This window comes from Camelus dromedarius, chromosome 6, assembly GCF_036321535.1.
Source record: "Camelus dromedarius isolate mCamDro1 chromosome 6, mCamDro1.pat, whole genome shotgun sequence".
Taxonomy (NCBI): domain Eukaryota; kingdom Metazoa; phylum Chordata; class Mammalia; order Artiodactyla; family Camelidae; genus Camelus; species Camelus dromedarius.
The window spans coordinates 74,159,081-74,182,778 of NC_087441.1; the positions used below are offsets into that span (position 1 = coordinate 74,159,081).

The following is a 23,698-nucleotide window of genomic DNA, read 5'->3' on the forward strand; positions in this document are numbered from 1 at the left end:
CAGCGCATTCAAGCCTCTGTCTGTACTTGGAGATTCTGCATCACCCGTCCACCCCCTCGCCGTGGGCCAGTCTGAGCTCAGCCTCATCCCTGCACAGGGACCATCTCCTTGAGTCTGACCTCTGTGCTCACCTGTGATCGCAGATGCCAGCCTAGTTCTTCCACTAACATAGGTCCCCCAGGTTTAGGTAAATCGAGAGCTTTGCTTAAATGCTTCCCTGATGAACAGGGCAAATGAATCCTGCCTCTGCTTGCCTCCATGGCTTCTGCCCAGACCTGGATTCTCATCTGAGACGTGGGATCCCCCATTATCCCACTGGCCCACTCTTCTTCGACTTGCGTGTCTACCAAACAGGCTGCTGAAAAAAACAAGGACAAAGAAACAAACAAAAAAATGACTTGCCTAGGGAAAGGCTGGCACTGGCTGACTCTTCCTGACAGTCTTTGTTCTTAATTATTCCTTTGTTTTTTCCCTGGTTCAAGATGCTTTTCAGAAATCTAGCCTTCATTTCTGAACGTTTGTCTCTCTGAACATTTGCTTGATCTCACGCTCCCTCATCCCACCCGCCCCTCTCTGCCTTTGTCTTAATTCTCCGCCATCCCTAGTCTCCTCTGCTGCTTGTCCACCCTAAGTCCTCCCCCTTTAACGCTGGGCCTCTGCCTTCTTTTTTTTTTTTTGTTTTGTTTTGTTTTGTTTTGTTTTCAGCTTTATTTTTTTAATTTGCATGGTTACTTTTTTTTTTTTTACCAGTTTTTAAATAAATTTACTTATTTTACTTTATTTTATTTTATTTATTTTTTGAATGGGGGAGGTAATTAGGTTTATTTATTTATGGAGGAACCGGGGATTGAACCCAGGACCTCGTGCTTGCTAAGCACACGCTCTACCACTGAGCTACACCCTCCCCTCTTCCTGTTTTCTGATAGTGGGTGGGAGCCCCAGGTGGCAAAGGCGATGCTGTTCACCTGTCCCTTTGTAATTGCCGTGTAACCGAGGCAGTGCGTGCCAGGTAGCCCAGGGGCAGGAGGCTAGACTCAGGCCAGGTGGGGTGAGCAGTGTGTCCACAGATCCACAGAAAGGGCTGGAAGCCGCCGTCATCCAAGTGGAGAAGGCAGCTGTGGCTGTCACAAAGATGAGACCAGGAGAAACGCTGTTGGAGTCTTTCAAAAATGAAACTCACATACATTCTGTTTAAAAAGCCCCTGTATTTCAATCCACCATGGAACTCATAGAACTATTTGCTTGGAAGCAGCTTATTATAAGAAAAGAGAATCAGAGGTCTAACTCTTAAAAAAAAAAAAGGGGGGGTGGGGGCAGGGGATGGGTATAGCTCAGTGGTACAGCTGGTGCCTGGCAAGCAGAAGGGCCTGGGTTCAATCCCCAGTACCTCCATTAAAAGAAAAAATAAATACACCCTAATTATCCCCCCTAAGAAAAGCCCTCCAAAAGTAGACAAACGGTGCCATTTATTTAAAAGAAATCACGTCAAAAAAAAAAAAGAAGGTAGAATCAAGTTTCACATGCTTTCAGAGAGGTGATTGCCTGAGAGCTGCAGTGCGGAATCCGGCGTGTGCTGGTGGTCAGCTGCGTGAATCGTGGTGACGAGCTGCATGTCAGCATGGCTAACGGCGTGGATTCTCTTTAACCTTCTATTTATTGAGCCCCATGATTCACGGACTCTGTAGAGTCTGGGGAACCATCTCACGTGAACAGCATTTTCACAGTTTGTGGCTCTAGAAATCCTCTACTCCTATCATGTAACATTTCCTTCATAGTATACGAATGAGCATAAGGTGCTCTAAAGGAAAAATGAAAATGGTTTGGAGGCTGTAGCTTTTGAGCACGTGTGATGTGTGTGGTGTTGGGGGTGTGTGTGAGGTGTGTGGTTGTAGTGGGTGTGGTGTGTACGGTGTGTGTGGGTGTGTGGTATATGTGGGGGGGTGCGTGCAGGGTGTGTGGGGGGTATGTGTGTGAGGTGTGTATGGTGTGTGTGTTGTGAACTGTGTGTGGTGTATGTGTATCATGTGCATACGGTGTGCGGTGTGTATATGTGTGGTGTGAGGTGTATGAATGGTGTGTGTGGTGTATGGTTTGTGTGGTGTATGTGGGGGGTGTGTGTGAGGTGTATATGGTGTGTGTGTGGTATGTGTGTGTGGTGTTTGTGGTGTGAGCTCTGTGTGGTGTGTATCGTGTGCGTATGGTGTGTGGCGTGTGTGTGTGCCATGTGTGTGCACATTTTCCCTCCTCCCCTCAAGGTCACACTGTGTCCCTCCCTTCCTGAGGACACCGTGTCTGCTCTTTGACACTCGCCTGCAGAGTGGGGATGGGTGCTAAGTGAAACCCCTCTGGGCTCCAAAGGAATTAGGGTTTCCCCTGGGTGGACAGAATAATGGGAAAACTTTTAACATGTGGATTCTGTTTACAAAATGAAATAAACTGCATCAGTGTCCCCCACCATTTCTCATGGAAGAAACTCTCGCAGGAGGAAAGAAAAACGAACTGATTATGTGGCGGGCGTCAGGCCAGGGACCTTCACAACTGTTGATGTATTGAAACTTCACAACAACCCGGTGGCAGTGTAATTGTCCCCATTTTTTCACTCTTAAGGAGACTGGAGCTCGTGAAAGCCAAGGTCACAGAGATGGTATAACAGAGGCAAGACTTTCCCCCAGCTGCCCGGGGCTCCAAATCCCACCCTGTCTTCATTGGCCGCTCCTCTTTGAACATGAACTTGTTCTCAATTTCTCCTCTAATAAACCAGTTGGCCTTGTGGACGAAAGTGAATCAGCCATACAGATTGCCTGAACTTCTCTTTGAATCTTTTCTTTAACTGAGAAATCCCTGTTAATATATGAGAAGTCTCAGTGTGATCATTTTGTTTTCTGTTGTTCAGGGAAAATTACGTTAAAATACAAAGAAACTTCCAGAAACCTGCCTTTTAAAAAAGAGGGGAGATTTGAATCCTCAGTGTGTTCTGTTAGTTGAGTGGCTGAAACTTAACGGTAACAATAAAAACGTGGTTTCTGGTGGAATGTTTACTTTGCATTTGAAACAGTTTTCTCTCCTTCAAGTTCATCACGCCCCATTCTCTAGCGAGGGAAGTGAAATTCCACTCCCAGCTTTCTACGTTGTTACATCTTGATGGGCTGGCTTAAGGTTCAACAGTCTAATGGCGATTCTTGTAGCGCGGTCTCCCCGGGGGAGTCACTACCTTAGACATCGGTGTACTTTCCGGGCAGGTTTTTGGTTTTAGCTTTCCCATTGTAGTTGTTATTTGTTTTAAATTAAAGACTTTACCTTCAGGTCTGCTGCACAGTTTCTGCTGATGATGGCACCTGTCTACGGAGGATGATAGAAAAGAAAAAAACCTTTTTCTATCAAGTTCGTTTTCTTCATTTTGTCAAGCTTGATTAATCCCCTTTGTGGCCTGTTTGCACCCCACCTCCCAAACCGAAACAACAAAAGGAAGAGACAAATAGCTCATGAAATACTAAAGTAGGTGGAGGGAAGGGCCTCGGTCCTGTGGTCCCCTGAGTAACACAAGGATGTTTCAGGGCTGACCTCCTGAGACTGAGTCCAGTTTTCCACTCAAGAGAGTAGCGATCCACTGTGTGATTTTTAAACTAGTCGCCAAAGAGGTAGGCGACCTAACAGGGAAATACAGAGATAATTTTGGAGTGTCAGAGCATCCAGTGGCCTCCCACATCCCACCCCTGAGAAAGTCACCTGAATTATACCTCTGCACACCAGACGCCCCAACACAGCTGCCGCCCACTGGGACAGGTGTGGACTTCAGTAAAGGCCCAAACAACCAAAAACCCATCTTAGTACTTTTGTAGAACTCTGACCCCCCCCCCAAAAAAAAAAAGAGGCAAGGTGTTTTCACTGCCTTTCCTCCCTACATCATTCAGTAAGAACGGGTTTAGTTCAGGCCTGGTAGCTGTGCCTCAGACTTAGCTTTGCACCTGCATCTCCCAGCCACTCGGTCACCCCTCCCATTTGTGCCTCACTGATGCCTGCACATATGTGGCACCAAAGATGCTGGCTCTGTGTCCTGCACATCCTGTTTGCCGAAGGGTCACACAGCCGTCAGCAGGGTGGCCGGCAGTGATGCCAGGCATGGCCATTGGACAAGTACCTCGTCTTTCTGGTGAACCAGAGAGAAAAGCCTGTTAAATTCCCATGGAAATGTTAGATTTTCTTAGTGGGTGCTTTAATTTTCACCCATCACCAAAGCCCAGCACCTCAGGACCAGAACTGCGCTGGGTCTGGCTGCCAGTAAACTCTTCACTTCCAGCTGCTAACCTCAGGGGTGAATTGTGCTGAGAATTATCAGAAAGAAAGGGGTGTGGTGGAGAAGGCACATTAATATAACTGAGTGATTAGAGACCTTGTCCCAGGAGGAAGTCAGACAGGCACCGGCCATTGAAATAGCGAATAGAACCCTGGAGAAGCCTGGCACAAGATCTGTGCTTTGTAGCTAAGAATAGCAAGGTTAATTACAGAAGGGAGTGACAGAAACAGGAAAGCAGCGATCTCACCCAGCAGAAGTTGCTGCCAAGGTAGTTCTAAAATAATTAGTAACGACGGCTGATGGTGGAGTTGTTGAAACATTAACCCTTAAGGGCTGGAGATGGGAGAGACAGACAGAGCAAAAAGAGACACAAGGATGCCCCAAGCATACATAGGTCACTGGTGGCTTCAATTTGTAGTTTCCTTTGCCCCGCCGTGATGCAGGACAACTGCCCGTTAACCTGAGCCACGGTCGAGGTCTTTAATTCCATTTGCCAATATGGAGCTAAAGCTCCTTAAATTCACAATGTGTGATGTTCAAATGTATTCATGCAATTCTCACCCCTCATTATGCTCTGACGAGCATTAAATGCAATAATAAAAGGGGAGCCTTTATTTCAAATAAATAAGTAAATAAATTGCATAGCAAAAGTCTAATCAAACCCTAGTTAATTTTCCAGCTGTATGAGTCTATCATTCATGTATATATATATATATATATATATATATATATATATATATATATAGGCAAAATGTTGTGAAACTCCTTAAGGAAATCATATAATAATTTTCTTAAAGATATGTTCAAGTTAACAAAAAAATATCTAAAATGAGCTCATAACAAGGTTGTCCTTTACTCGAAATACGTTTTCTGAACATTGAGTCTTTTTTTTTCCTTATGATAATTCTAAGCCAGAGTTTATGATCGTGACCAGAATGATAGCAGATACTCCATTCATGTTCGGCATTCACTTTGGTTGTACCTGATTGTATAGACAGAAAACCTCAAGCATGAAGATTAGCAATGAGGGATAAAATATCGAACATAGGAAATGGGTTTCTAGAAGAAGATTTGTCATCCTCTTCTTAATGTGTCTCACATTAATTTTTGTGAGAGTGACTTTGTTTGCTTTTCTGGAAAATATTTTAGCCCTCTGGGCATGTGTCCTCCTTCAGATGAGCCTCAGAATTTCATCAGTGCTCTCCTTATTAGAACCATGATTTATCACCATCGTGTTACCTAACTCAGGTTTGGCTGCTTGCTGCTCAAAAGCTGAGAATTGATAGGTGACTGTTAATAGAAAAGAAAGGTGCTTTAATCAGAAAAGGCAGCAATCTGAGGAGAAGGTGGACTCATGTCCAGAGACCACCTCTAAAGACTCTGCTCAGTCTTGGCAGTTTTTAAAGAGGAAAAATAAAAGTGAGGAGGGGGAGTCTCAGTGAATGATCAAGGCAGGAAGTTGGGGTCTGCATCATTCTCAATTGTGTGCAGACTGGCTGACTCTCTCTTCTGATGTTATCTTGTCCCGTGATCTGCCTGCAGGATTGCTCAGGGGACTTTTAGGGTTAGAGAGCTAATTATTCTTTAAATATTTAATTCTTCATTCTTCCTTCTTTTTGTTTAGGAAAAAATCAGCAGGTTAGACAAGGCATGGTGTGCATTCAGGAGAGCCTAAGTCGGGAGTTAGGTTCAGTTGTTTAGTGATCTCATTCCTATAATTCTGTTCTTTTAAGGTTAGAGGGGGACAGAAATGGATGGGAAAATAGAAAAGGGGCAGAAGAGCTGCTTTCAGTCATAGCTGTTATTAAGCATTACTTAGCGTCTGCTGCATAACAGACATGTGCTAGAGTATTTACATGCATGGATCATAACTTGTCATTAAATGAGTTGATATTATTATCTTATTTGAAAGAGGAGAGAACTAAGGCTAAAGGAGCTTTAAATCACTGAAAGATACGCAATGACCATTGATGAGCAGCAGAACTATGATTCAAATGTAGAAATTCATAGTTTTCCCAAAATACCCTGCTACTTGTTTTAAGTGTTCTTAATTGTCATTATGAATCCCAGCTTCCATACCACTATTAGCATTAAATAACTGTGTTTTTTTAATTGAAGTATAGTTGATTAACAATGTTGTGTTAGTTTCTGGTGTGCAGCATAGTGATTAAGCTATACATAGATATATTTGTGCATATATATTACTTTTCATATATTTTTATATATTTATACATACATTCAGTTATTCATATATATATTCTTTTTCATATTCTTTTCCATTTATTACAGGACATTGAATATAGTTCTCTGTGCTATGCAGTAGGGCTTTGTTCTTTATCTCTTTTATGCACAGTAGTTTGCACCTGTGAATTCTAATCTCCTAATTTATCCCTTCCCACATTCTTTCCCCTTTGGTAACCATAAGTTTGTTTTCTCTGTCTGTGAGTCTGTGTCTGTTTTGTAAATAAATTCAGTGCATTTATTTTTAATATTCAGAATGGAGTTACTCATAACAGTATTTTCCATATTTCTTAACTTGAAACCCAATTTACAGAAGCTGCCCAATATTGTATACATTGTGGTTTCTTTAATGAGGTAAGCCGTAGCAGCCCCTGACCTCATGGCAAACATTTTCAGAGATAGTGGGAATGGGATGAATAATAATTATTAAGAAATACAGTGAGGGGTTGCAAAGCGTCCCCCAGATCACCCCAATTCTCCTTCCTTTATTTAGAAAACAATTGATACATAAGACCAAGAAAGGCATAGTGTATATTTTTGCTCTCAGAGAGTTTCTGAACCAGATCAAGCAGCCTACAGCATAATGCATTTGTTTATGTATTTGTTTGTATGTCATCTTCTGTCTGCTCTTACTTCCATTCCCAGCCCCTCGCACTGCTCTCTGCTACTTCAGATCCTCGGGAACTCTGTTTGTCACCCTCCACTGCCTCCTGGCTCCCAGGCGATGGGAAGCTCCGGAGGAAGGTTGGAGAGCAGAGGTGCTGAGAAGACAGGGTCTTTCTCTGCTTTGACTGCTGCACTTCTTCTGTGGTTTGGTTCCTGTTGGGCTGTCCCATTCCCCACCCGGTAGCCCCCCACCGTGAGTCCAGCCCCCACTGGAAGGCCCCAGCAGTTGTGCTTTGGCCAGCCTGTCCCAACATTTGCAGGACCCAGGGCGAGGGTACAAAAGGAGGTCCACAAATATGTCCAGTATTTGAAAGTTATAAATCAGGTAGAAATTGTTAAAATATTTTCCATTTTTCTGTTTTGACAAATACACCTTCATAATGACAAATTTAAAAATAAAGTCACTTACTTGGGAATTCACAGGCTAAATACCCCTTTTCTCTTACTCATTAGGGTGGGGGCTTTATTTCACACACCCAACCTTTGACTACTCATCTACCTGTCCGTCTTTCCTCTTCTCCACATCTAGGAAACTTGAGGATCTGATGAATGGGGAGATAAGGCATTTTGCTTTCCTTCAATCAGTTCCAGCCAAGGACTCTCTGCCCACAGGTGCCCCCAACCCGCCAACCCTTCAGTCTAGACGATGTTGACCCTTTAAGCAACTTGAAGCTGGAAGGCCAGGTTCAAGCTGAGAGCTCTCAGGCCTTGGGCTGACAACCCACCCTTTTCTCTTCCTCTTTTAGCTGCTGTCCACCCTGTGAGGCACTCTAAGTGCACTTACATGGTTACTACAGACCTCACTCAAACTGTTTACTAGTACTCCGACCCCTCTCCTATAAGTAACTGCCGCCTCTGAGCCACCTCTTGGCTCTGGGGTCTGTGCTGTCCAAGGCTCCAAGGGAGAACAGACCCAGGGAAGAGGCCCCTTCAGGCTCTGGACACAAGCTTCATCCATTTTGAGTAGGGAAGTCCAAGGCCCTACACATCGGGAGCGTGGTCTAGAAGAGGGCAGGGCTGAGATCTCGATATGTATATCCCCTTGACCCATTTCTTCTCTTCAGAAGGAGAGTCTTCCTAGCCAGGAAGGAACATGTCTGGGGAGAAACAGAAGAGGGGCCTTCTAAAGTGAAGAACCCAGAGCAGATTTCACCTTGCCCAGGTCTAAGGGTTTGAGAATTCCCCTGAGGATGGTGGTGTTGGCATCTTCCCACTATTGCCACATCTGGGTTGCATCACTATCCTCTGTCTCCTTGGCTCTTCTCTCTTCTATATATGACCAAGCCCTTGCATTAAATCCCTCTACTTGAAACACCTAGAAAGTTTTCTGTTTTCCTGACTGTACCCTGATTGATGTAGCTCATTGAAAAACTTTTTTTTTTTCACAAAGTGTTTGATTGTAGTGATCTTTTCTGTGCAGTTTGTCCTTCTGTGCATTTATCTGCACAAAGGAGACCAGGTCTCATGACAAAGAGCGATTCCAAGGTATACAATGTTTTCTGACCATTGACATCTTTTTCATGCACATTTCAGAAGTCATATCTCAAAAGACATTATATATTTGGCTGTACCTAAATTTGCATGTGGAGTTCCAAGGTAAATAGGACAGATGGAGAAAAATAGAAATGGAATATGTCAACACGCCAGGGAGAGGGGCAGGAAAGTGATAGTGATTCAACTGAAGGCTGTCTCTTCCCTAATTTAGAGCCTTGGATGGCGAGCTGCAGGTTTGGGTTCTCTGCGATCGGCTGCGACACTTCCCACATTGAATCTCTTTCACGTGTCATTCTACTAGGGCAGTACACTGCTAGGGCTTAAAATAAGACTTTCACATATGGTACTTATATAATGGAGACAAAACCTGTGCAGGGGCCTGGAACTGTTCACATTTGTTCGCTTGATAACGCTTCAGGAGAGATGCTGCCTGGCTTATGTAATGATTCAGTCCCTGGGTTTGTTGTTCTTTGTCTTTTCCTGGAAGGCACAAGAATTTGGCCTGTATCTGACTTCTGATCTTTGCTCCTTATTCTTGATGAATAAGAGTCTTTTACTTTTTTAAACATCCTGATTAGGGTGCTAAAACCAATATTCTGTATCCTGTGTCACCTTGTCCAAATCGACCCTGAGAACATACTATGGAGAAAAACCAAGGCTCTGTTTGGCAATGCGCTGCTGCTCTTGCTTCCATGCCTTTGCCTGGGACCCTCTGCCACAGCAGTGAGCCTGCTCTGACTGACCCGGTAGACTCTGCCAAGATATGACACCAGAGGGGAAAGGAAAGGACTCAGCATCGCTGCCTGGTGTTGCTACAAACTGCAGCCAGTTTTCAATTATCCGTGTCCGATGATGCAGAGGTCCTTGGAATCAAGATCTGATCTGTAAATAACAGACAACAGCAGAAACAAAACAGCAGAGCTTCACATGTCAGTACTTGCAGACTTTGCCTGTATTTTTTTTTATCAGGGTTTCTGGAATAGTCATCACACTGCCTGCAGCTGAGAAACAGATCAAGCCTTAGGTGGGCACAGCTGGATGGTGGAATTTTGTCTTCGTTTTTAAGTACATGGTCATCTGCTCCCCAGCCACCTCCAAACTGAACTTCCTCTCCTAAATAAGCAGGAAGAACAGCTGGAGATCCTGAGGCCAGGCAATCTGGCGTGTGGAGGGGAGAGTGGGCAGGCTGCTCCCAAACCTGAGAGGAAGCCATACTACCGGGGAACAATCATGTTTAACTCTGTAAACCTGGTACCAAAACTCAGGTCCAGCTGCTCGTGGCTCGAAAGCCAATACTAAGAGAGGCTTGTGTTGGTAGAAAGTTTGCTCTATTCCAGAAGCCAGCAAAAGGGGGAGATGGAGGAGGGCAGACTCATGTCTAGGGGCCAGCTTCCCCCCCACTGTCGATCAGTAGGCAAGAGCTTTTAAAGGGGAGCTTCAGGGATGTGTAGGCAGAGGGCTGGGGCTACATGCAAAACAGCACAGTCAGCTCCGACAGTCATCTTGAGACTGATCATGTGGTGGTCTGATCAGAATCAACTTGATTGTTCTAAGTACAGTTCATCTTCTGCTCCAGGGTAAGTTTGTTCCCATTTCTTTGAGACCAGTTCTCAGAATTTTGGCACCTTATGTCGTGGCTATAGTCTGTTCATCATGTACTTAACTTCTTCCACCTGGTGAGGGTTTCAGTCTCTCCAAAACAGCTCAAAGGACATGGCTCAGAATATTATCTATAGCCCTTGAGGAGGAATACAAGGTCCTTGACTTTGTTTAATGACTATTATTGTTTTGTTTCACTATTTCCCTTTGTTTCTGCATTTTCTTATTTCTCCGATTAAACTTACTATTTGACTAAAGTTCTTCTACAGAAGAGAGGCAGGTGGAGAACATGGTTTTCAGGGGTGGTCTGTCCTGGGAAGGCGCCAGAGTGTCCTATTCCATTTCAAACCCACCCAACAGAGAGATGAGAGAGAGGTACTTGCAGACATCACTAGGTTACTACTCCATCCCAGGAGAAGACTCTCTGTCCTGCAAACAACAGGGCAGGGAACAGGGTTCCCCTAGCACTTGACTTATTAAACATATGCAGTATTCTACCTTTACTGTTAACAGAACCAAAGAAGGAAAGTCAATAACTCGCAAGCTACGTAATCAACTACAAAGCCATGAAGGGTTGATTGTTCACATTTATTGTCACCAGTTGTGTGTTCTGTTCCAGATGTTGGCATGGCCTCCCTCATTCACATGTGAAGGCCAGACTAAGATATGTTTATGAGCCAGAAAATCATGTTGCGTCTTAGAGAAAATTAGAGAAGGTGCTTCCCAGTTGATGGACTAGTAGTACCCTGTTTGCATACACAGAATGTTCATAACGCCTTCCAGCTAACCCTCGCTGCTCCTGTTGGCGTTTAAACCAAGCGGTAAATTGTGCTTGGTTGGTGACTCCCCCCAAATATGGAACCTTCAGCCATAATTTCCAAGTTAACTCAGTTGATGAATGTTCAAAGTGTGATGGGGTTATTGTTAATAGCTGTACTAAGCATAATCGACAGGATTGCACTGCAGATTTCAAGGAATTAAATAGACTCATGGAGATTAAGAATGTTAAACCACCAGTATAGATGGTTATTTCCTGTAATAATAAGTTTCAAACAAGAGGCTCAGCAGTGTTTCCAATCTCATCATTATTTACTTATTTTATGCTTGCTTATCGCACCTCTCCCATCTCCCAGTTGCACGTTTGGGGACATGGCAATATTTTTCAAGCATTAGTAGGACTTGCTATCTTCCTTAGAAATAATTAAAGCCCTAAACATGTCAGAGAATTATAAGACAGGCTATCTTTCAGCTCAAGTAACGTTCCAGCACAGGAGACGATGAAAACGTATTATCTGAAAATTACTCCATATAAAGAGAATGGTCATGTTCTCACTTGAATTCTTCAGAAACAGATGGCCACTGTCATAGTAATAAAAATAATTCTCTTGACTTACCAAGCTTTAATTTCAAAATCAATTCGCTTGAATTATGTCATGTTATCCCCCTACCAGCCTATGAGGGAGATAGAGGCCGAGACATGGTACTGGATGGCGCCCTCAGCAGAAAAGTCTAGTCCCACCCTGGAACTTGACATCACTGTCATGGGATCTCATAGCTCATTAGATTCCACGCCAGGACTGGGACTGACCCCATTCGTAGCCATTGTCCCTCTTTGTGGAAATTTGCAGCAGCCCTTTAAAAAGATGTTCTGAGGATCTCAAGTTCATGTCAACAGGGTACAATCAGAGTTTGGTTATACCGCAGGCTCAGATGATAGTGTTACCACACTGAAGCAGCATTCGGTCCAACTCTCATCTTTCCTAGACCTTCACTCAGGGATACACGCAGCCTAACTGATACCCAAAGGCAATGTTTGGCACTTTGAGTTTTGCCGTGGTGAGCTAGTGTTACTGACCAGGGTTCTTGATTTTTTCTAATCAATAGAAATTGATAAGAGGCCAGATGAGAAATTCAGGCAAAGTTTTATTGGATCTCATGCTGTAGCACAAGGGAACAAAAACATAACAGGTTCCCTTGCTGGCTCCCTGTTCAGGGGTGAGCTGGTCCCTTAAATGGGGTGAGGGAGGGGCAGGTCAAGGGATTGGGCTGGAGGGGAGGCTCACATGGTCTGCCCACCCCCTTGGTGGTGCTGTGTGCAGGGATCATGCACAAGACCCTGTTTTGTTCCTGACACCTTGAAGTGGCAGTTGAGTTTTTGGTCTCTTTGTATCTTGTTCATAACTTGCCTCAACTACAGATGCACACAGTTAATTTTATTCCCTTAGAGTTTCTTTGTATTCTGTTGCTTGAGGAGATGTTTGTCCTGGTGCAAACATTGCAGCCTAGGGTCCAAGGTCCCAGGTCCTAGTCTGTCCCAATAGTGGGGATCATGGTTGTTTCCAATGGAGATTATTTGTCAATGTGTGAAGTTGACAGAACCAATATGTTCCAGCCCAATAAATACTTAGGGAATTTGACTCTATAAATTACTTCTTGCTTTTTATTAATAATATACTATAGACACTTAGAAGAGCTTTCAGAAATCTCTACCTCAAGAAAACATGTTTTGAGGATACTTTTTGAGGTTAAGATATTTAAAGGACTCTCATTCCCTATCCTTCAGCATGAAGAAGGCAAAGGAGATGTTCTGAAGTTTCCCCTTCAGCACGCAGGTTGTTGGAGGGAGGATGCTGGTCTTCCGAGGCCTTAACTGATGGGAGAACAAAACATTTCCAAAAGATGGTTCACAAATCGTGCAAGATGAACTCAGAGAGAAGGGCACCAGCTGGTTTTTAGAAATGCCTTAAAATGGGAGAAGGAACCAAGCAAACGAACAGGAAAGGTCTTTTCTGAGTTGCAATCAAAATAGATATTTTAATTTTGTTTGCTTATGATGCTGCTTTTAATAAGAAAGATACAAAATAAATGTATGTCAATTACTTTTTATATTTTTTAAAAAATTTTTATTGAAGTAGCGTGAGTTTACAATGTTGGGTCAATTTCTGGTCTATAGCATAATATCTCAGTCATACATATATACATATATATTCCTTTTCATGTTCTTTTTCATTATAGTTTACTATAAGATATTGAATATAGTTCCTTGCACTATACAGTAGAAACTTGTTTATTTTATATACCGTTAGTGTGTATCTGCAAATCTCAGACTCCCAACTTACCCCTCTCCACCCTCTTTCCCCGTGGTAACCATAAGTTTGTTTTCTATGTCTGTGAGTCTGTTTCTGTTCTCTAAATAAGTTCATTTATGTTGGTTTTTTTTTTTTTCAGATTTATGTTAAGTGATACTATATGATATTTTTCTTTCTCTGGCTTACTTCACTTAGAAAAAAGTTGTGGTATATCTATCCAATGGAATACTACTCAGCTATAAAAAAGAGTAAAATAATGCCATTTTGCAGCATTGGATGCAGGATGGACCTGGAGGTCATCATTCAAATTATTCTGTTAACATGTATCAGTTTTGACCTTACGTAGAGAGAGCTCGTGGTTTGAATACCTGTTCTTCCACTTACGAAGTATGTTCACTTTCGCTACTTGGCCTCTGGGAGTTTCTGGGAGTTCATGTCACTCAGGAGTCATTGTGGTAGTCAGAGGAGACCACACACTAGGCACTCTAAAGCACTGCTTTCCTTCCCCTTGTAAAAGAGTTGCACTGGACATGAGTTAAAAATGGCAAGGAAAACTTTTCAATGAAATAGAGGAGATAGTTGCAACAGAGCAAAGAGATTGACTCAACTCTGCTGAAACAAAAGGCAGGAGGATTATTAAATGCTGGGGTCAGCAACTGGAGGAAAGCACTGGAGAGTGATGGGGGAAGGCTGGGGAATGTGATCCTTCCTGCAGAGACTGGCAGAGGGGCACTACCTCCTGAGGATTCCATTTCGGAGAGGTGGCTCCCAGGTCCTTGAGAAAGACATTCCTGGGTCAGTCATAGGTCTTAGAAGGTTTGCATCTCAAAGGGGTAGGGAAAGAGTTACAATTCCAAGTTTCCTAAAGTGAATGCACTAAGGAAAGGGACCTGGAGCCCACAGTCTGAAGCAGCCAGTCTAGAGTTTATCCCAGGAGGGGTTGGTAAGGCCTTGTCACCTTTCTCTCCGGGACTGCCTCGCCCTCTCTCACACTCAGCATTTTTCCGTCTCACAAAGTGCGGGCCTTTATCCAGCTCCTCCCGTATCATCCCATCCTTTTGGAATCCATTTCTTCTTAAGCTTTTCTTATTTATATTTTTAATTTTTTTTAAAATTTTTATTTACTGCCTGACTTTCATTCTCAGTCTTCTCTCTCACACAATAAAGGATATTATTTTCAAAATTGCCCATAAAACTGACTGATCTCGAGAGGACTTTCTGTTTAATGGGAAGCCTGGGGAAACTAGCCTTTATTTTTTGAAAGTTGGGTCATAAAACAGGACCCCAGCATTAGCTGAATAATAACCTCCTGTGGATTATGATTCTCCCCTGAAAGGTATTTTCCTTGCCTTCAACGTACGTCCTTTACTCTATAGTTGCTCCCAAGGCCCCCACTCTGTTGGGGCCCACTGTACAGTTTTATTTGCTTTTAAATTTTCATCCTTTCCTTCTTTTTTTCTTCTTTCAATAATATTATTCTAAGCAAAAAAAAAAAAAAATTTAAACAAATCATCATTTAAGGAAAAGGAGTTTATACACTTATTTTCTGATTTCCACGTTGAACTACCTTGCCACCACTCTTCGTTTATAACTGAATAGCAAAGCAAGTTGAACTTTTTAATCCTTGGGTTATCGATGTTATAGGTTTTCTCCTCAAAATTACATTGAATGAATAATTAGATCATCATGGAAAAACCCCACTTATTTTCTCCAGATTTTGAATCAAAACCAAAAGACACCATCCACAGTGCCTGGCAGTCAGCAGCCACTCAAGACAAAACAAAGTAAAACAAAAAAACGGGAGACTTCATGGTCATTCAATATTATGCTTTCACTAAATTATATTTATCCTAAATATATTTGATCCTAAGACAAAAGGAACATCTTTTAATACTTCTCTGATTATCAGTCACAAGATGCTCAAACTGGGGCAGCTCTGCAATCTGCTCTTCTGGCTGATTGAGAGGCTGTGGGCTCCTTCTCTGTTAGAATCATGAAGTCGCCCTTTGTTTCTGTTACGCAGCTGCCCTCCTGCCCTAAAGGAGTCGCTCCTGGGTCACTCCAATCCTTTTTCTAGAACTAAGGTCAGATTTACACTACCCTGCACTTACGATCCTTCCCAGTTACTCCAGGGCCCATTAAGATTAGTGTGTCAGAGTGTGTGATGGGGGGGCAGGGGAGAAAAACCAGAGTGAGATGCACCAGCCCATGTAGGGACCACCCCCACGGCCATGGTCACATTTGTGGAGTTCCCGGTAAATAGACCACGGGACCTCAGGCTCATGTAAATGATTAAATGATCAATGTTGAGCTGTTTCCTTGACCACAGAGCTTTCTCTAACTCTCCAAGCCCTCACAGAGTCTGTAATCATTGATTCTAAATATACATTTAGGCATTGGGGTAAGGATTAGTACGTTAGTATGAGTTTTCTTTTATACTATAGAAATTGAGAGTGTGTCAGTGAATTATCCAGCACCATCATCATATTATCTACATAAACCCAATAATGTTGGGATATATTTTCATCCAATACATTGCTTCTTTTTTAAAACAAGACCACAAACATTTATCTTTTGCTTTGCCTTTATCCAGAGCCTCCAGTCTTTGCCATACATGGAATACGACATGCTGTCTCTTCTCATGGATGCAGAAATTAAGAACATCCTCTCATCCATGGGTTCATTAAGTTGAGACCCCATAGGCTTGGCTCAGGAATGTTCAGAGACGTGAATTGGAAACAGAGCTGCTTCAGGAGCCTTGCATTCAGGGAGCTAAGCCAGGCAAATCAATAATTATAAACAGAGCAATGCAAAGACCAGAAAGTGCTCATTCACCCAGTGGTGCACTCACTCATTCACTCATTCATTCAGCAACTGAGTCCTTTTATTTCTTAACACATGTCAGGCTCAGTTCTAGGGTAATATGATGAACAGCAACCAAATTATAGCAAATGGAAGCTCCCTCTGTGGTCCTTTTATCCTAACATGTATGTGTGGGGGTTCTGGGATGGGGTGGACAATTAAACAAGCTGTAATAAATACAGGGGTGCTTATCCAGGAGGATGGGGCTCAGGGAACACCAGAAGGCATATCACAGACTTTCGAGATCCAGCAAGATTTCCCAGAATAGTCCTTCCTTTTTGTTCCATCTCACCATGAGGTCATAGTTTCTTACTGCAGTCCTGTCACATTGTGAGGCAGCTTGTGGTTTCATGACGGCTGCCCCTTCCCTCGTTTTACTCTGTGTTTTGTTCTCAGGATATTGTATCAGTTATATTTGTAAAAATAAGGGTCTTTTTTTTTTTTTTTGCCACCAACAACTTTCTTGCTTTCCCGATTATGCTCAGAGTACTAAGTACCACTGCATTATGTCCTCAGTAATTATTCCTTTTATTGATTTGTATTTGATTCTGAAGACCTCTTACTGCCATTATCTTCCAGAAAGTTATGATATTAAAGAACAAAATCTATTGCAACTGGGGAAAAAAATGTAGTTACATTTCTTACGGATTTCAGAATCACACTTGTGCTAAGTGCTGCATTTTAAGCAAAGCTAAGAGATTTCTCCATGCTTGAGTAATCCACATTAAAAGTCAGTCAGGTTAAAAAAAAAAGAAAAAAAGGTGAAGGTATCCTAATCTCTGGTTTTTGAATAAGTTTAACAGTGGTACATTTTGTGTTCCTGCAACATCCTATTTAAAATAATGATCAAAGAGGGGTTATGTTACAACCACATCTCCTAGATGGCTCATTTCCCTGACACTTTTGGAAATTTTCTACTTGATCTGGTTCTGCCTTTATTTGCTGAAGCAGGTAGGAATTTTTTTTTTTTTCTTCATGAACCCTCCCAAGTTCTGGATTCAAAATCTGTACTTACAGATACCAGGAAAATCACATAACTGGCAGCTCTAATTCATTACAATAGCCCAAGCCAACTGGTCATCCCAGTGGAAGAGCTTGGGGAACCAGTCCTGCTGATGGGGGACGAGCTGGAGTACGTGGCTGGCACAGATGTTACTCAGTCTCTGCCACATAGCCCCCAGTATCAAATAAGTGAGTGAGGTGTTCCACTCAAGTTATGAATTAAATGTAACGCTCAAGTGTAAATTCTGGTGGCAGTATCACCCTTGGGAAAGTATGAAGGCCAGGATTCTTGACACACGTATGCTAGAAAGGCAGCGAGGAATAAGGTGAGAATTTTGTTGGGGAGGAGTTTTAGCTGTCTAGCATCTCCTCCAGGATAATCATTTTGGATGATAGAGGTCATTTCCAATTCAAAAAGAGCCATTAAAAGCATTTGGTATGAAGGAAAGCAAATGAGACCCAGGTTCTTGCTCTGCCACTCAATTTCATGGGGCATGTTTTGTTCGTCCATAAAGTAAAAATTATAGTAATTACACCTACCTTTCCTATTAAATGGAAGGATCAAATGAGATAGTGGGGGTTAGAGTGCTATGTAAAACTTACCGCACTTCACAAATACCATTGATTGCTGAATGAGGGGGGACTGAGCGGAGATGAGGAAGATGTGGTTCAGAGTCTATTAAATGGAGTGTAAATATTTGAATTTACTTCAGAGCCTTGCAAATTAGTGTAATTTATTCCAGCTGGATTGCATTTACTCAAGCACAACATATATTTTTTTATCAATTAAGAGCATGATGAAATATGGCTGTCTTTTATATACGAATACCGAATATAATATTTAGGCTTAACTTTGGCTCTGAGTTATGCGGAAATTCAAAACAAGAGTGATGTAAAGATATAAAGTCTATTCCACACTTACAGAAATATAGGCAGCTCCCTGTTATTAGGGATCCAATTCCTTCTGACTTTTCTTTCTGCCCTTCTAAATTTGCAGCTTCTACCCAATGTCCAAGATGGCTGCTCCAGTGCCAGCCATCTTATAAACCTTCCATCTTACAACAAAGGGGAAAAGGGAGAGAAAAGGATACTTTCCAAAGTTTCCCATACTATTTTCCCATACTATTTTTGTTTCTCTTCCATTGGCAAGACTCTAATCATATGGCCTTAAAAAGAAGGATAGGAAAATTCAGTTTTTATTCTGGAGCCCCATGTGCCCAAGTATTATTATTTTTTTTTAAGATTCTGTTATGAGGTCAAGGAGTGAACAAGTATTAGGGGAAGCTAGTCCTCTCCACAACAACAGTGATGGAGAACTCCTCACACAATCACTGCTAAGCAATAGCATGTATAGTCAGACCAAGATCTCCTTTGAAATTATTGATGACAGAACTGTTTTCTTTTTTTTTTTAATATGACACATATTTACTAGATAATATCTATGGGCCAAGTATTCCATTGGATGTAAAAAAAGGAAAGCAAATTCCTGATCCTTAGGAGCTATACTCTATGAGATAAGCATAAAAATAGGAGTTTCCAACAGATAATGTGATAATATAAGAGAAAGTGATTTTGAGTTCACGGAAGAAAAGAAAAAAGGTGTTGTATTATTCTGAGATACAATCATTATTTGCTATAGTCATGCATTAAATGGGATCCTGGAAACCTGAAAGAATGTGTATTCCTCTCAAAGTGTTTCATTTACTACAAGGGAATATTTCATGCATTGAGAGCCTGTAATTGAGAACAGAATATGAATTATAATCTGACTTCTCTTAGAAACATACACTTGGCAGGTTCATATTGAATTGAATAAGATAAATAAGTAGGTACTTAGAAAAGACAGATATTATTTGTATAACATTAGCTGGATTTGAAATGATTCAGTTCTTTGGGTAGTAGTCGGTTGATTTGAACCAGGCTGATTGTAATGCAAAGCTCTCTTTCTGGTGGATTCCTGGTCAAAGGAGGAGGACAGGTCCTTGCATGTAATTGGATTCTTTTTCTTCTCTCTTTGCTGCTCCAATACTGACTTCAGCTACTGCCACGCCTCTCCTCTGAAGGCAAAAATGTATGGAGAAAAATAGAAGGAGGCAAGGTTGGAGGTGGGGTGAGAGGAACAGTGTTCACCCCCTTAAAATGAAGAGAATGAAATTATAGCTCTCCAGAGAAGATGGGGCCGGGAACACATTTCAGCTCCTCCCTCACCCCTCTCGCCCCTCCCCTTCAACCTTGGGTGCAGCCCTCTCTGTCTGTCTCTTGGGACTGTTGCTTGTGGGGAAAGAGAAGGGAGTTTCTCAGCTCAGCCACATTACTTTAAACTGTATAATTTAAAGTCACTATATAAGAATAAAAGGCTATACTTAAAATATTTAGTAAGATCTATTTTTGACTTGATGGTCCTTTGGATTTTTTTGCATCTCTTTTCCTGTTGTTGACACTTTTTGCATCATCTCTTTTCCTGTTGACACTTTTTGCTGTTTGAGTTTTAAATAAAAATTTCAAATATGAGAAGAGGAGATGGCATAAAGAGCACGACATGCCATTTTGCCAAAGGAGCTTAATAATAAAGCTTCGGCCAACCCAGAAACACAGCGACCTGGCTGTGACCATTTCTAAACGAAGTGTGAGGTTATTATGTAACAGACTGCTAATTTTTTAATGTTCTGAAACTAAGGTAAAATAATGATTTTATTCCTTCCTCTTTTCAATCAACTTTTTGCTAGTGTCATTTAAGCTTCGTATTTAAAAGCAAATTGTCTTCATAAAATTTAGCTATTTTCTGTATTGATAAAGGAAATTAGGTAATTTCAGGAATGCGTTTGATACAAAGAAAAAAACCTAACAGCATAAGTGTCCTTGTCTTCTTGCTCTGGATCATTTCAGTAATCCATTCTAAACACATGCGTATGTCATAACTGCTTGTAGATGTGGTTTTTATACTTAAATAATTTATTTTTTATCTTCTTGTGTAAAATGTGTAAAACTTGCCTAATACAGGATTTTCCATATGCTAGATATTTCAAAAATAATTTGGCCCTAAATTCCTCAATGGAAAAACCTATTTTAAAAATATTTAATTTTTTAATTTTTTACATTTTTATTTTATTTTTGTTTTGAAAACCATGGTAAAGAAAAAGAAAAGATTACCTAGGATTTGTCTTGGCTAAACTCTTCCTTCTCAATAAATGAATGTCTTCCAAAAAGGTATTTATAGTCATTACTTACAAAAGTAATGATACTGGAAATAGTTTGTTCCGCCATCTGTGATTTTTGTCCAATCTGGACCACTGTGCTCTGACCATGGTTGTCTGTCCCACATGCTGAGAAGCTGAGAAGTCAGCCTGGTAGGGTTCCAAACTTTCAAAAGTAATTGTGTATTAAAAGATAAGAAGCAGTTTGAGACACATCTTCAATCTGGCTTCAGAATAAGGGATCTAACACAGTGTGCTTTCAGTGTATCCCAACCCATGGACTAGAATCTTGGTTTGTTCTTGGCAATAGCTTGAATTGTTTCCACAGAGCTGGTTTCTCTCTTCCAAGGGCAGAGCAGCAAGGGGTGGGCAATGAGAAGTCAAAGGGGGAGGAAAACAGAATGGTGGGTATACCAGATGGTCCGTTAAAATAAAGGCTCTCAGGAAAATCCCCAAACAGAAAAACAGCAAGACTGGTATTTCTTGACTTTGGCATGGGACTGAAATCCTTGGTTTCAGAGTCGGGTGGGGGTCTATGTTCTGAGTCTTCGGTTTTCCAGTGGTCATGAGCTGAAAACTGCATGGTCACTCAGCTCAACAGAGGCTTCAAAATCTGCCTAAAAATTCCCTGTGACCAGGCTCTCCAACTGTCGACAAGGGGGATTTCCCATCCATTTGTATTACTTCAACCTCTGATCTTCTTCTTATTTCTTTAACTTTAGCAACTGTCTCAACTCCTACTCCAGAAAGAATCTGCCAGCCATCACAGAAAGGAATTATCTTACCATCTCACCACAGATACACCATCCACACTGCATTTCCCCCCATTGTTTTTCTTTCCTACATGTTTTCAATCAAGAGGACTCTCTTATCAAATGTCCATTCTCGTGTGCTTTAGATTTCTAGAATTTTAGGAACTGGCTAAGACTACATAAGTTACTACAGTGGGTTAAGAGTTTGCATAGACATTATTGTTAATCCTTTTTAGAACCCACCAAGAGCTAAGCACTTTACCTTTAGTATACCCTAGGTAGTAGACATTGTCACTCCCATCTGACAGATGAAAGATTGAGGCTGTGAGAAGTTGAATCATTTGTGCAAGGTCACACGTTTGGAGTCAGTCCATGCCTGTCTACGTTGGATGTACATTGGACTCACAGGGAAGTCTCAACAATTCTAGTGGTCAGGCTACACCCCAGACTGACTGTATCAGAATCTTAGAGGGCAGCACTAATAGATGTATATTTTTTTAATTGAGTTATAGTCAGTTTACAATGTTGTGTCAATTTCTGGTGTACAGCACAATTTTTCAGTCATACATGAATATTCATATATTCGTTTTCATATTCTTTTTCACCGTGAGCCACTACCAGATCTTAAGTATATTTCCCTGTGCTATACATTATAAACTTGTTTATAGATGCATATTCTTTTAGAGCTCCCCAGGTGATAATACGGTACAGACAAGGTTGAGAATTACCAGCCTGCCTCTAAAACCTAGGACCTTTTCACACCATGCTGTTTCTGAATCAAAAATTGTTTTCACCCCCACGTTGAAATAGTTTTGTGACATCAAGTGGACTGTTGATTAAACCTGAGAAACATTACATAAATAAATGTCTTCTTGATATAATATAAAAATGTCTTCTTCTTGTTATCTTCCTCTGCCTTCCGAGTCATCAAAGAAATATTTTCAAAGCCAGAAATGTCAGCAACAGGGTTGCAGAGTTTTATTTGCTCTGCTTGTTGTGAGTTGAAGGCAGCTTTATACTTGCATTACTATTATCCTTTTTTTTAATTGAAATATAGTCGGTTTACAGTGTTGTGTTAATTTCTGGTGTACAGTACAGCATACAGAATATATATATTCAATTATTTATATATATATATATATACATATATATATATTCTTTTTCATGTTCTTTTCCGTTATAGGCTATTATAGGGTATTGAATATAGTTCGCTGTGCTACACAGTAGGACCTTGTTTATCTATTTTTATCCCTTTTTGAGTGACTGTATAGGGTGCTTGCTTACATCAGAGGATAGAAATTCTCTGACAAATGATTTCCTCTGGAAAACAATGTTAGTCAATTTTTAGAGGTATCTTAGAGCTTATAACACATTTTGAAAATTCTAAATTATTAGTAAAGCTTTAGTTGAACTCTTGGCCTTATTTAGCAAGTGGCTTAATTAAATTGCATTTTGAATAAAATCATTATTTCCTAAGCCTGGAGATAACAGTATATAATGAAGCATCTGCTGTGTATGAGGTACAAACGTTTGGACTCCCAAAGGACATATTTCAAGGAACCAGATTTTCCTGTTACATGTGACAAACTTTCCAAGGTCTTCAAATTATGAACATGTTTTTTGCAAGATACGTATTTTTGTCATCTGGCGAACAGATTTTTATCTCTGTTGACATCTTTCTAGCATTTGCTTTCTTTCTAATAATGCTGCTTTATTTTAATATGAAATTATAAAAATCTAACCAATAAGAATTGTTACTGTGTGAGATACTCAATTTAGCAAATGTTGATATTATTCCATTACTCATTAACTATTTCATACCATACATGATTTAACATTAGTAATGTCTTCTATTCAATTTTTCTTCAGAAAATGTGGATCAGAGATATAATAATATAATAATGTATTTCTTCATCATATGGTGTCATTGCTTTTAAGCAAGGATGACAACTTTTAATGGTGAGTCAAGAGTTTTCAAGAGAGAACTAAAGCACATTACATTTCTTCTATTAATAGTTTCCATTCCATCCAAGGGGAGCAATGATGGGCTAAGTATTGGGGTCTGTGAGAGACGTTTGTCAGTTGTCTGCAAATGACATTGCTGTCGATGTAACAAGTCACAGCAGCTATGGGATGAGGGAACAGAAAGCTTCTGATTGAGTCCTTAGTACCATAAAACTTTGCATTTAACTTTATGAAATGATGATGCCTGTGGTCACAGTGCTCATTGGTTTTATGATTCATCCCATTGGGATTGAGATGCTCTGTCCAGACAACCTCAAAGTATATTTGCATATGTGTTGATGAAGTCGACATAACTAAAAATGTACTTTTTAAAAATAGCTTTATTGAGGTATAATTGATATACAAAGAACCACACATACTCAATGTGTGCAATTTGATGAGTTTAAATATATACAAACATGAACAACACAATCGCCACAATCAAGGCAGGAAATGCATCCAACATTGCCCAAAGTTGCCTGTGCACCTTTGTTGTTGTTT

At 41.1% G+C, this 23,698-nt stretch overlaps 1 protein-coding gene across 6 annotated transcripts in view; it reads left to right on the forward strand.

Moving 5' to 3' along the window:
- Positions 1-23,698, forward strand: part of ADGRB3 (adhesion G protein-coupled receptor B3) — a 686,067-nt gene that overhangs the window by 594,262 nt on the left and 68,107 nt on the right. The window lies entirely within an intron of this gene.